This window comes from Microtus pennsylvanicus, chromosome 3, assembly GCF_037038515.1.
Source record: "Microtus pennsylvanicus isolate mMicPen1 chromosome 3, mMicPen1.hap1, whole genome shotgun sequence".
Lineage (NCBI taxonomy): Eukaryota > Metazoa > Chordata > Mammalia > Rodentia > Cricetidae > Microtus > Microtus pennsylvanicus.
The window spans coordinates 43,678,815-43,691,321 of NC_134581.1; the positions used below are offsets into that span (position 1 = coordinate 43,678,815).

Consider the following 12,507-nt stretch of genomic DNA (forward strand, 5'->3'; position numbering starts at 1 on the left):
TTTAGGAAAGAGCAATCAACTTCTGGAGGCCTTCACAGCTTCATCACTGCTGGTGGCTGAGCTGTAGCTCCCCGGGGATTTGTCCCTTTCCTTCCTGCTCCCCAGCACCACCAATACCCAGTGTTGTTGTGGGAGGTCGCTTGTTGGTTCCTGGCTGCACAGCAGCTCTGCTCTGAAATAATCACACAGAAATCATATTAATTATATCACTGCTTGGCCAATCACTTAAGTATCTTGGTAGATAGCTCTCACATCTAGTATTAACTCATTTCCAGTATTTTATATTTTATCACAAGGCTCGTGGCCTACTGTCTGTCTCCAATAGCAGCTCTATGGCTTCTCCCCTGACTCTGCCTTTCTTCTCCCAGCATTCAGTTTAGTTTTCCCCACCTAGTTCTGTTCTACCTTATCAGGCCAAGCCAGTGTCTTTATTAACCAATGATATTGGCAGCATACAGAGGGGAATCCCACATCACAGTGTTATGACCTTTAACTTAGTTTACAAATAGCAGATTTTCATATAGCTTTTAGAATATTCTTACTCAAATTTGTTAATTAAAAGATAAATGTATCTCTGTCTTGTGTGAGTCAATGCCAGCTTTCATTTTTTTTCTTTGATTTGTGAAGGAAATTTAGAAACATTTGAAGCTGAAACAATAGATTAATTTACACTAATCCAAATGACTCATGCTCAGCAAATGTCAGCTCATAAAACATTAGAGAATTTAACTGTATTATATAGTGTGTGTATACATTGTGCATGGTCACCTCTAAATGTAGGCTTGAAAACATCTGAAATCGCAGGCAGCTCCCAAGGAATGGGATATCCTTAAAGACCAGTGTCAAAATTTCCTCTCTAATGTCTTGACTTAAAAATTATGAGCCAACATACAGCATAAACTTACAAGCTGCTATTCTTCCAAGGCAGCCATTTACAGTTTTCCATTGGATATTCATGATTTATTTTTAGGAGCAGTGAAGTAAGGGCTAAGGTGGCAGTATCGAATGTGACTGAGTGCTTCTTCATTTAGACGACTGATAGCAGTCCTAGCTCTCCTGTAACTGAGTTGTCAGATTTTGCCTTCTGATTCCTTACATGAAGAACAGAACAAATAGCAATTTATTAACAAACACTTACGAGTATTGTATATCTAGTTTGAATCAACCCGTGCTAAGCACATAGAATGATGCCTAATAAATGTATGCTCTGTGTTTGTTGTTATTAGTGTAAATTATGAAAAATCATTTATAGATAAAAATAATTGGGAAGTCTGATGGATTTTGATCAGCCCTGTGGAAAATGTGGACACTGTAGCTTCCCAAAGGTGTCCTTTACCAAGCACTGATCTCTTTGAGGGAAGAAGGAGGTTGAGATTGATGTGAAGGCCAACATGAATTTTAAAATTCATGAGTTGGCATTTGATCTTTATCATGGCACTAGATTAATTCAGTATATTATATGTATTTGTAGCTGAATTAATCAAATGTACTGAAATTAATAAAAGAAGAAATAGACTTTGGCATACTGTTTGATACTTGCCATTAATTAAATGCTCCAAAGCTTTAATAAGATACACAGTTAATATGCAAATAAAATTTTGGTTTTTTTCTTTACTTAAAATTGTCTCTAATTACTCTTTAACAAGTTCTGAAAAGTCCTTAAACAGGGAATTCTTTAGAAACAAGACAGAATTTTAATTCATTTGGAATCAGCAGCACATTCCAGCTCATTTTCTGGAATTAGATCTGATCATTTTCTTTGAGTCGATGATAAATTTTACTTCTCTCTTCTAAACAGTCAATCAGCATGTTGAGGACTCATCTGAAGTAAATTTTGTATTTTGATATTCAAGGCACAAGCCCAGGAAAGTTAAAAGCTTCCCTGTGTATATCTTGCACCTTCAATCTTCAAACTGAAGAAATCCAGGAAGCCACAAACACTGCAAATATCTGCACCTTTGTGATTAGGATAGGGTATGGCAGGAGTCAAACATCATATGGGTTACTCCTGAACAGTGTATCCTGATAGACGAATTCAAGCCAATCCTGGAAATGCAGGTCTGAGAAGAAACAGAGATGCTTAGTCTCCGGATGTTAGGAGCCAGGATGTATAGTATGTATGCTCTTTCCTGGACATTCAAATCTGATTCTTTCTCACTGAACATGAGGTTTGCTGCACAAATGGATGAAGGGCACAAAGGACTCCTGAAATGTATGATGTTTCACTTTGCATGCCAAGTGGAACAACCCACTCACCAACTAAAAAAATACAGAAAAAATAATTTCATTGGCCTGACTTAGCTCTGATGTCAACACTGAACCTAATGTAAGGAAATATTTAATGAAGGACTCAGATGAAATCTTTACTATCCAGAGTATACTTTTAAACCTTGTTTTTCACAAAAATTACAGCAAGTGGAAATCTTAATTTTTACTTGGTAGATGATAAAATTGTTAATTAAAAAGGCAACTTGCACAGCTTTACCAGTTAGAAATCTCAGCGCTAAGGATGTAGACCAGGATATGTTGGATGTGATTCTGGGTCAGTCTTTTTCCAGAAACTCCTTCATCCCCCACTGTCCTTTTCTGTCATTAACTCTGTCTGAGCTAGGTGAGCTCTTTCTAGTGTATTTCCAGGTAGAACGGCTCGGAAGGACCATGGCACTCACACTGGGCTAGGTATAAGATAGGGACGCATCCTGAAGAGAGGTGAGCACATCAGAAATCCTCTGCCTCCACACCATCACCGCAGGGATCTTGTTGGTCCTGTTACACAGCCCATGTGTTACCTGTCCTGGTGCAGAGTCACATCTGATAAAACACTTCGTGTTTAGTAACGCTGAGTGTTCTGAGAATCTTCTGTGTCTTCAGGGGTGCAAGCCAATCTTGCAACATTTCCCTCTTCCCTTTCCTTCCCCCAATTCCTCCTGCATGCTCCTTGCTTTCTTTCAAACTCATGACCTCATTTTAAAAGTTGTTGTTATGTATGTAGGCTCATTTATGAATATGTATATACATATATTCATAAATACAAGGTTCTCTATCTGTATAATGTTATTCCCATGTATGTTTTCAGGGCTGGCCATTTGACACTGGACAGCCAATCAATCAATGTGCTCTTCCCTGAGGAAGCTAGATTTCCTCCACTCTCAGCATTCCTTAGTTTCCTGGAGTTCTTTGTGTAGGGTTGAGGCCTTGTGGGCTTGCCCCGGATTTCAATCGCTTTTATTTATTCGCTCTTTAGGACTATGAGATGTATTTGTGTCTCTTTGAGATAATTTCGAAATTCTTCAAAGGAGATTATTTTCCCCTCAATTAATTAGATTTATCTATCTCATTTGGGAGCTTGTAGATGGCAAACAGTACGAGGCTATTCATTTGTACATGCTCAGCAGGAGAGCTGCACATGCGTGCTGGATGATGGAGTTAATGCTTGTTTCCAAATCAAACAACTTGAGAGTCAGTAGATAGGTCCTTTCAGCCGATGTATGGAAGTGGTATTTTTATATCAAGCATGATAAATGGAACCACAAAACAAGATTAAATTATATATTATTTCTCTTTCATACTGTAATGTTTTGGAAACGTAACTCTTGGGAAGCAGAAAAAAATGTAGAGTAAACTCTAAAGCATTTCCCTTTGGTTTTCTCAAGTCTGCTTTGCTGTTTACCGAAGAGATGGCCCAACTCCTTGAGCAAATATTGTTTGGACAGTTCCCAGTCATGTCTGAAACAGTCAGATTCCTTGTGCCTGGAAAAGCTGGGCAAGAATTCACGTTAGCTGTTGTACAGCCATCAGAATGGGTGGCTCCTTGCTAAACACCAGCCTGTAATTTCTGGGCTGCTCAATCTCATTCCCATGCTAGGAATTCTGGATGGTGGGTGTCATGATAAAAGGTGTGGCCACTCCCTTCCTCTCCTGAAAGATACCACAGTAAAAGAGAAAGAGATTGGTCCAGAAGACCTGGTATATTTTAGGAGACTAGTTCTCGTCTGGTTGTGTCAGCTATGCTAAGGTGAACTAGAAATGGAAGGAAGTTGATGGATCTCAGAATTCACCATGACCGTGCAGCAGCAAAAGCTGTGCTGTCATTAAAGTCAGAGCCATCCAGTGCTGTCTGCTGTGAGAGTCAGTCTCTGACCACAGCAGAGAGAACTGGATCAGAGCCTCAGAAGAAGAGCTGTGTCTGAGGATGTTAGCGCTGATGGAACTGTGGGATTCCTAGCCTTCTGCTCCCCAATTTCGAAGGGCATCTTGGGTAAGATTTGGAGGTTCCTTGACTGTCTTCACGTTAAAGACTTTTTGTATAAGTATCTTGTTGCAAAGAAACAAGACAGAGGAAACGTCCTGCTGTGGATTTCCTTCCTCTACATGACTAGGCCGTCATTTTGATATGAACAAATAACTCAATGCTGGGAGATTTAAATGGCGTCTTTAATGCTAGTACCAAATACTATAATTAATTGTGAGTGGCAACACCTTTTAAAGTTTTTGTGATTCTTGGTAGAGATTTGTGAGTGGTAGTCTGCTGTCATATTTATTAGTGTTGCATTCTAAATACAAGTAAATTTGTAAATTTGCTAAGAATTAAAAAAATAAAACAAAAACAAGCTTTTATCTTTCTGTGTCCATTGCAAACCCTCTCCATAGTCCATTTCCCCCCTTGCTTACCTTTGAGGTTCATACAGCGTGACTGCTCTCTTTAGTGAAAAGTTTTGAAGGTTGAGCCATTCCTTAAACCTGGTTAGTTTTCTGTTCACCGAGAGAGCTACCCAGAGCACACACAAATCAGTTTCTCCACCTCACTCTTGTATTTTTTTTCTTCTCCTTTGAATTTTCTCAATGACTTGGCATCATGCTTGGCATCATTACAGCTTGATATAGTGTCTCATATTTTACCTTTTTCTTTACCTCTTTTTCCCATAACTGATCCCTTGGGTAATAGTAGATTCTTAACTAGGGCATGTTGCGTAGAGACTCTCTGCTAAAGCTGTAGCCACAGAGATATATGAGGTGAATCTAACTAACTATTGCCAAGTGCTTCTCCAACCAAGTTGCTGCATTTATATTTGGAAAAGGCAGCACGTGTCAAGATTATGACATGCAAAATGTACCTTCTAATCTTGTTTCCATTTTCCTCACAGCTAGAGGACTACCATTGTTTTTCAGTGCTGATTTATCTTCAGAAAGAACCAAATGTCACGAGTTAGCTTGTTTGAATGTAAAACCAAGGGCTATTTTAAGACAATGACATCCATTCTTTTAGAACTAAAAGAAGATATAAATTGATTCTGAGAAAAATTTAAAAACATTTTCAGATAACAGAGCACCCTACCCTCTTTGGATATACTGACATTGCTGGTCAAGCTCAGGTCCTTGTGTACGCTCAGCAATAGTTCTACCATTGAGCCATACCCGAACGCTCCAAAGTAAGTTCTTTGTACGTAGCACTCATATCAATGTATGTTTGTTGAACAAACCTTACTTCCAGAGCAGGTAAATTAGATTAGTGCATAAGGATGTTTTCTGCCAAGTCCAGCAGGCTGAACTGGATTTCCAGGACTCATCTGGTGGAAATGGAGATCTGAATGAAGGTGTTGTCTGACCTCCTCATGAGCACTGTGGCGCATGCTCACATACATGGGGCTGGGAGAGGGAGAGGAGGAGTAAGCAAATAAATAAAATGAAATTTAAAATATTAAAAAAATCAGTTTGTGAGTCACATCTTGCAATTTAGGGATAGAGAGACCTTTGGCTTAGATACTCAATTCTGTGATTTGGGCATCTGTAGTTCCCTGCTTTAGACGGTGGCTTGTTTAAGTTCCTTTAGACTCAGCTGCTGTTAGAATGGAATGAGGCATGGCTCACATGCGTGTCTATTAATGTGTTGGTATTGTTGTCCTGGAGTTTCCTGTGTTCTGCTGCTTAAAGCCTCTGTGATGTGCATTGAGATACTGCCATGATCTGGAAGAAGTACGAAACAGGGTAGAAAGATGAATTCTGTCTGAATCTATCAGAAGCCATTTTGCCCTCCCCCCTCTGTGAATATTTTCTGTAAATATATTAAGTGATGGTTATCTAACATTCTTTACATTGCATCTGTCCCTGCTTATGAAACGCCAATAACAATTTCAGCATGAGATAGATAACTTTAGATGTTAGACAGGTTTGTGGATGTGGAAGAATCGTTTGTATTGCATTTGTAGGGAAAACAACACACATTGGTAAATTTCAATTTCTACAGGCTGAGAATTGCTACAGTTAACTTTTCCTTTGATTATTCCTGTCTGCATATATTGTAACCTGAACTAGATCATATAGTTTGTGATTTTAAAATTTCCAAATTTTCTATAGGCTTAGATGTTCCTACCAGACTCCAGACTTCCTGATTGGCAAAGCTTGAGTCAGAAAGCTTGCATTCTAGCGGATCAAAAACTACTGTTAACGTCTTTGGTTTTAATTTCTTCTGTACTAGAATGAGTTTTATATTGCCATCTGGATTTGGCACGGTTATTGCAGTCATGAATACATAGCAGCTATGCCTCCTAACTGTACAAAATCTGCCCAAGCCTGGGCCCTTCAACAGCCCATCACAGATGAAGCAGGTGCCAATGAGGTCCAGGCTCCTACTGAGCAACTCTCGGAAGGAAGCTGATGTTTTCAAGGGTGGAGGAGTGACAATTTCTTCAGTTGTGTAGCCCGTACTGAACTGGCCACGTTTCAGCAAATATTCCCCCATCATACTTTTTCAAGCAACCTTAAGTGGATTTGAAAAACAAATAAACAACTATGAAAGAAGGGAAGGAAATGGCTGTGTGTGAGAGAGAGAAAGAGAGTGGGGAGAGAAGGAGGGGAAAGAAGAGAGAGGAGAAGGGAAAGGAGAATCAAATGTAATCAGAACGTATTGTTTATACATGTGTGAAGTTATAATCAAGGAACCCGAGTTTTAAATTACTCAGATGAACACAAAACCAAACGGACATGTATCATATTTACTTATTTGCTTACTTTCAAGTTTGCAATCAGATATTTATTAAGCCCTCAATTTACAACAAGAGTCTTACCATCATTCCTCATCTTGTGATTTAATCCATTAGATCAATCCACTTTTGCATACTTGTGATCAATTTTCCTTCTGGTCATTTGCTTTTGAGTCATACTTTCTTGGGAACTGCTTTTCAACAGTTTTACAAAACAAGTTTGTTATCTTTTTAGTTTGAGGTCGATAAGGTTTTTTTTTTCCCTTCCACTGTTGACAAATGGCTTGCAGTATATTCCTGCTATAGTGGGTAAAAATATAGCTGGCTTTATTGTAGTGCCAGGCCTCTGTTCTGGAGACTGCCTGCACTTGGCAGATGTGTGAATGGATCAGAATGGGCGAGTTCTTTTGCTAATTTCTGCAAGATGCTGGGCTGGGCTTGGGAGGCAAAGAAACGGAAGATTGCTTTTCCTTTTGGGTAGGGGGAATGAAATCAAAGCTCTGACGTGTTTATATGGTTGGCCCTCATGTTCTCACTTTAAAAACATGTACTTTTTGGTTAAAGTACAGATACACTAGTTTAGATGCCGTCCTGAAATTTGGACATTTTTTAAAATACTTTTCAGTCAAGAGATTTTCCTATAAACCAGAGCAACCAGAATTTGTTGCACTATATGAAAATTAGTGAGGTATTTCCTTGTTGGAGGGTGCACATTGGAAAATTCTGTGTACTGTGAGGCATTGATATCACCAAGGAAACCAAGTGCTCTTAAAGAATGAGGCCGTGGAACAGCTGTCTTGAGTTCAAAACCCAAATCTGTTACTTTAGATAAAGTGTGCCCTTTACCTTGGAAAAGCAATAAATTTCTTTGTCTTTAAACTGGGAGACAATTGTAGGAATGATGCAGGCCTTGGAGGGGAGGGATCAAACACCAAAGCTGTAGGATGCTTGGTCCTGAGAGGAGCCAATAAGTAGAGGTTATTGTAGACAGAGATTCCAGGATTTGCTTATCAATTTGAAGCCCCAAACCTTTGCCATGTGCAAAAGAACAGCAACCCTTTGAGAAGCTTCCCTCGGTGACAACCAGTAGTTGCTTACTTGTTTCTCAATGAGTTCTTATGTAAAATGACTTCTGATCATTTGTCCTAGCTTTTGCTTACTGTGGAGGGAGATTTGCAATTGGTTTGTTGAATTTTCATAGCTGCATCAGAATTTTTATCTATTTGATCAAATTCTTTAAAAACAGCTTTGAAGTATGCAGCAGCTATAAATAGAACTTCTATGTTTGTCGGATAAATATATAAAATCTTGCACAATATTGCCTGGAACATGCAACTTAAAAAAGTTAGTGGTTCTTTTAATAATTACATTCTACCTTATACGCTTCAAATGCTTTCTGTCCTGGCCACCGTTTACATGAGTCTATTTCAAATTGAGGAGTTGTCTTTTTTTAATCTGTAAAACTGCCTTCGGTTCTTTGAGTTCACCAAGGTGGTTTTCCCAGCACCAAAATCGCTACATCCAAGGAGCTTTTCTATTTCCCATTAATGTCCCAGAGGGCAATCCACAAACTTCACTGAAGTCTTGACAATTATGAATCATTTCCTTACACTGGAAATAACGGCTTTGAATAGATATCCCATCAAAATGGAACCATTTATTTTCTTCTGTGGTTGATAAATGGTACCTAAGGCAGAAAGAAGTACAACTGGATACTGATTAAGAATGATTGATTTTAAGGTTATTTCACTGGTTTTTAAACCAGAGTTGATTGCTTTGATAAAATTAAGAATGATTCATTTCTGATCTCTTTGGAGAAGTATTCCTTCACTTGCCTGTAGCCACCCAGCCTTTCCTATCCCCATGAGTTTGGAATCAATGAATTTGGCAGTGGGTTGGCCAGTGTGAGAAAACCTAAGTACTTCACTTCTGTTCTTCAGTTCTATACTAAGGAAGCAAAAACGTATCAAAATTTATGTGGTGATTGTTCAAATATTAGCAATACATAGACAATATGAAGACCAGGTCCAGAGTAGGCTGGTGTGCCTTGACTTTGTATAAGCAGGGCAGCTTATGATACCACAGTGGCAGGGAGGAGTCTGGGCTATCGTTTGGATTGCTTGCTGAATCCTGTTTCTGGAAGGACTGCATCTAGCGCATAACAGACAGCTGTAACCAATAGAGATGGATTGACTCTCATGGCCTTTCTGATCTGAGGCATGCTGTCATTAATGCCTGTTGGACTTACTGAAGGAAACTCTGCGTCGCCAATAAATGACTTTTTCAGGCTTTAAAAATACATGTTGCATTGTATGGTAGTTAGCTTTAGTTGTCAATGTGACACAACCTGGCATCATCAGAGAGGAGTGTCTCAATGAGAGAGTACCTACCTTGGATGGGCCTGTGTGTCTGTCTGTGATTGTTTTAGTCACTTGATGTGGGCAAACTGAGCCCACTGTGGGCAGCGTTATCCCCTAGAGCCTTGGCATGTTGTCTTGCACTGTGTAAGAGTAGATAAATGGAGCTGAGCAGAAGCAAGCGAGTGAGCATGCACGCATCTACTCTATCTGTGCTATTGACTATGGGTGTGATGTAACACACCGGCTGAAACACCTGCCTTTGTGCGAACGCCATCCCAGCAGTGATATACTAGAACTGGGGATTGTGAGCTAAAAGAAACTATTTCTCTTCTAAGTTACTTTTCATTAGACTATTTTATCATGGTAACAGAAAGGAAATGAAACACATTGTACTATCAGGACTGCAGTCTATATACAATAACATCTGAACAGCCTCTTATGAAAAGGTGTGTATGCCCTACATTGCCTTGAGGGAAGCTTATGAAAGATCATCCCAACTTGTTGCTATTGTTTCTGGTCTTGATTTAGATTAGTGTTTCCTAGGGTGAGAATTTTGAAGGATTTGAAATTTCTTTAAAAATTATGTGGGGGAAGAAACAAATAAAAATGATTAATTAACTTGAATTTTATAGCAACTGGTAAACTGTGCATTAGCTTTTATTCCTACCAGAAGCAAAGTTTGGAGGTGAAAGCCTTCATATGAAATAAATAATATTCACTCTCTGAGTTGCTTTACCAGACAATCTAGATCAACAGTGCTTCAGATGCCACTTGGTTATACAGAGTCTAAATTACCAAGCCTCCAGTTGTTGGTGCTTCTAAATATATCCAAACACTTCCAGGGAAGTGAACAGTACATGTGGCTGTTATTAGATGTGTAGGCCACAGGTTGTATAGTTTATGTTAAGTCCTTTAGTCAATATTGTAGGCTTTGTTAGCTATAACTACTCATCTTGCTTTTGAGAAAAAAGATAAAATGTTCCAGATGGAAAGGAAAGTGTGAAGCTCCGTTCAAACAAAACTTGTTTCAAATATGGGTCAAAATTGCACTGAAAGTGGACTTTTAGGTGCAGATCTCTGATTCATACCATGCTGACAAATCTACAGCTATAAACTGTATTGTATGGGTCAATTCTAAAAATAATGATCAAATCTTGCTAGAAAAATACACACATCATTGTCTGTAAGCCATGGCTATGTGAACTTAGAACCCACAAAGATGTGGACATGCCATTTATAAACCTTGTAGATTATGAAATTCAATTAAGAACATCTGTCCTCTGATATGTATGACTCGGAGCATGTGTTTTCTTATCAGATGTATAACTAAATTGTTTAAACCTTTATGGAAGATTAGGGAGCATTTCTTTTTCATTGATGAGAAAAATAGCCTTTTGTGGATCAAAATTAGCAGTCTTTGCTATTGAGAATCCACTTTGCTATGGTCTATGCTATTCTCGTTTTCACTTAGCAATCGAACAGAAAAATGGAGTGGTGACCTGAATAGTCTTATGTCCTCAAGCACTGTGATTAGACAGAGATGTTTTAAATGGGCCCCATTTTCCTCTCCTGACAGGTAGTGGGTTCTTTGTGATATTAAAGCAGCCATCTTTGCGACAGCTGGTGCTTCTTATTGCCACCAGGTTAACAGTGTTTGGAAATGGACTTGTAATCAATTCATTTTCTCTTTAGAATTGATGCTCAGAAAACATCGCGGAGGCAGTAAGTGGCTGAGTACTTTGTTCCTGTCTTAACACAAGTCTCAATTCTTTTTCTGATCACTGTGCAGAACACCCAATTGAAACAACTTAGGGGAAGGGAAGCTTGCTCTGACTCATGAGTGAGGGGTACAGTCCTCAGGACTATGAAACTTTAGCAGTTGACATGGTTGGGTTCATGTTGATGGGAGCCTATGCCATGGCTTGTTCACATCTGAGGGGATCAGGAAGCAGAGAGTTGTGGCCAGGAGCAAGGCCTGTGACCCTGAAGGCCTGTTCTCAATGGTCTGTGCTGATCAACTGGGTCCTTTGTCTTCCAGTTTCTACAACCTACTCAAAATGGCACCATCAACTGGGGAACAGAGCATTCAACACAGGATCCTGTAAGGAAATTTTAGACTCAAACTGCAACAGAAGAACACATAGCAGTGACTTGTCCATCTAAATGAATGAAAACCCATGAGGTCCAATCAAATTTGAGTGTGAGGTAAATGGCAAATGCTGCTTTAGTATATTAAAAACAAAATATTTGGAACAGATAACACTTAGCTACTTAATTAACAGCTACTTATTCTAAATATTTTATGTGACACAATTATGATAAAAACTTATTTAGGGGTGATGTGGAATTCCCCTCTGTATGCTGTGAATATATTTTATTAGCATTGGTTAATAAAGAAGCTGCTTTGGGCCTATGGCAGCACAGAGTAGAATAGGATGAGGCAGGAATTCCAAGCAGAGATAGAGGAGAAGAAAAGGCAATCAGGGAGAAGCCATTAGCAATGGAAGGAGAAAGATGTCTGCCTGCTGAAACCTTACTAGTAAACCACGAGCCTCATGGTAAAATACAAAATAATAGAAATAGGTTAATCTAAGATGTAAGAGTTAGTTAATAAAAACCCTAAACTAATAGGTCAAGCAATGTTTTAATTAATATAGTTTCTATGTGATTATTTCAGGTCTGGGTGGCTAGGAAACGAACAGTCTCGGCCTACATAGGTGTAATCTGAAATTCAAATTTAATTAGGTACCTTAAAACATGGAAGGGTGTTTGGTAAGGAGAAATTTTACTAGATGATACTCTACTTTACCCAGGTTGCTTCGGCCACCTAAATGTGCATGTGGTTTAGGTGGGCAGTTCTCTTTGGCAAATCCTTCGGGATGCTCCTGTTCTCCTTCTTAGCTGGTCGGACTTGGTCACACTGATGGATGTAGCTGTAATGGCAGCAGAGGATGGGTGTTTTCACTGCATGAATGAATTTTGTTTTCTTCATTCATAATTGGTGCTCAAATGAAGTTAGGGAAACAATTCCACTCACAATGCCTAAAAACAACCAAGCTCCCTTATCCTCCCAGAGATGCCCCTGATTCCAGTTGTCTTTTCCAGTACTCTCCCTCCATCTTCCCCTGACCTAATCCTTCCTGTTCCATGTTTCCCCCACATCCAGG

At 39.2% G+C, this 12,507-nt stretch overlaps 1 protein-coding gene and 1 long non-coding RNA gene across 5 annotated transcripts in view; one reads left to right on the forward strand and one right to left on the reverse strand.

The window, feature by feature from the left end:
- Positions 1 to 12,507, forward strand: part of Mlip (muscular LMNA interacting protein) — a 237,675-nt gene that overhangs the window by 50,418 nt on the left and 174,750 nt on the right. The window lies entirely within an intron of this gene.
- LOC142846995 (uncharacterized) lies at positions 1,797 to 5,007 on the reverse strand. The gene is made up of 3 exons (XR_012910109.1): positions 4,912 to 5,007; positions 4,672 to 4,768; positions 1,797 to 2,060 (listed from the first exon to the last, which is right to left on the reverse strand). It is a non-coding gene; the product is annotated as an uncharacterized LOC142846995 (long non-coding RNA).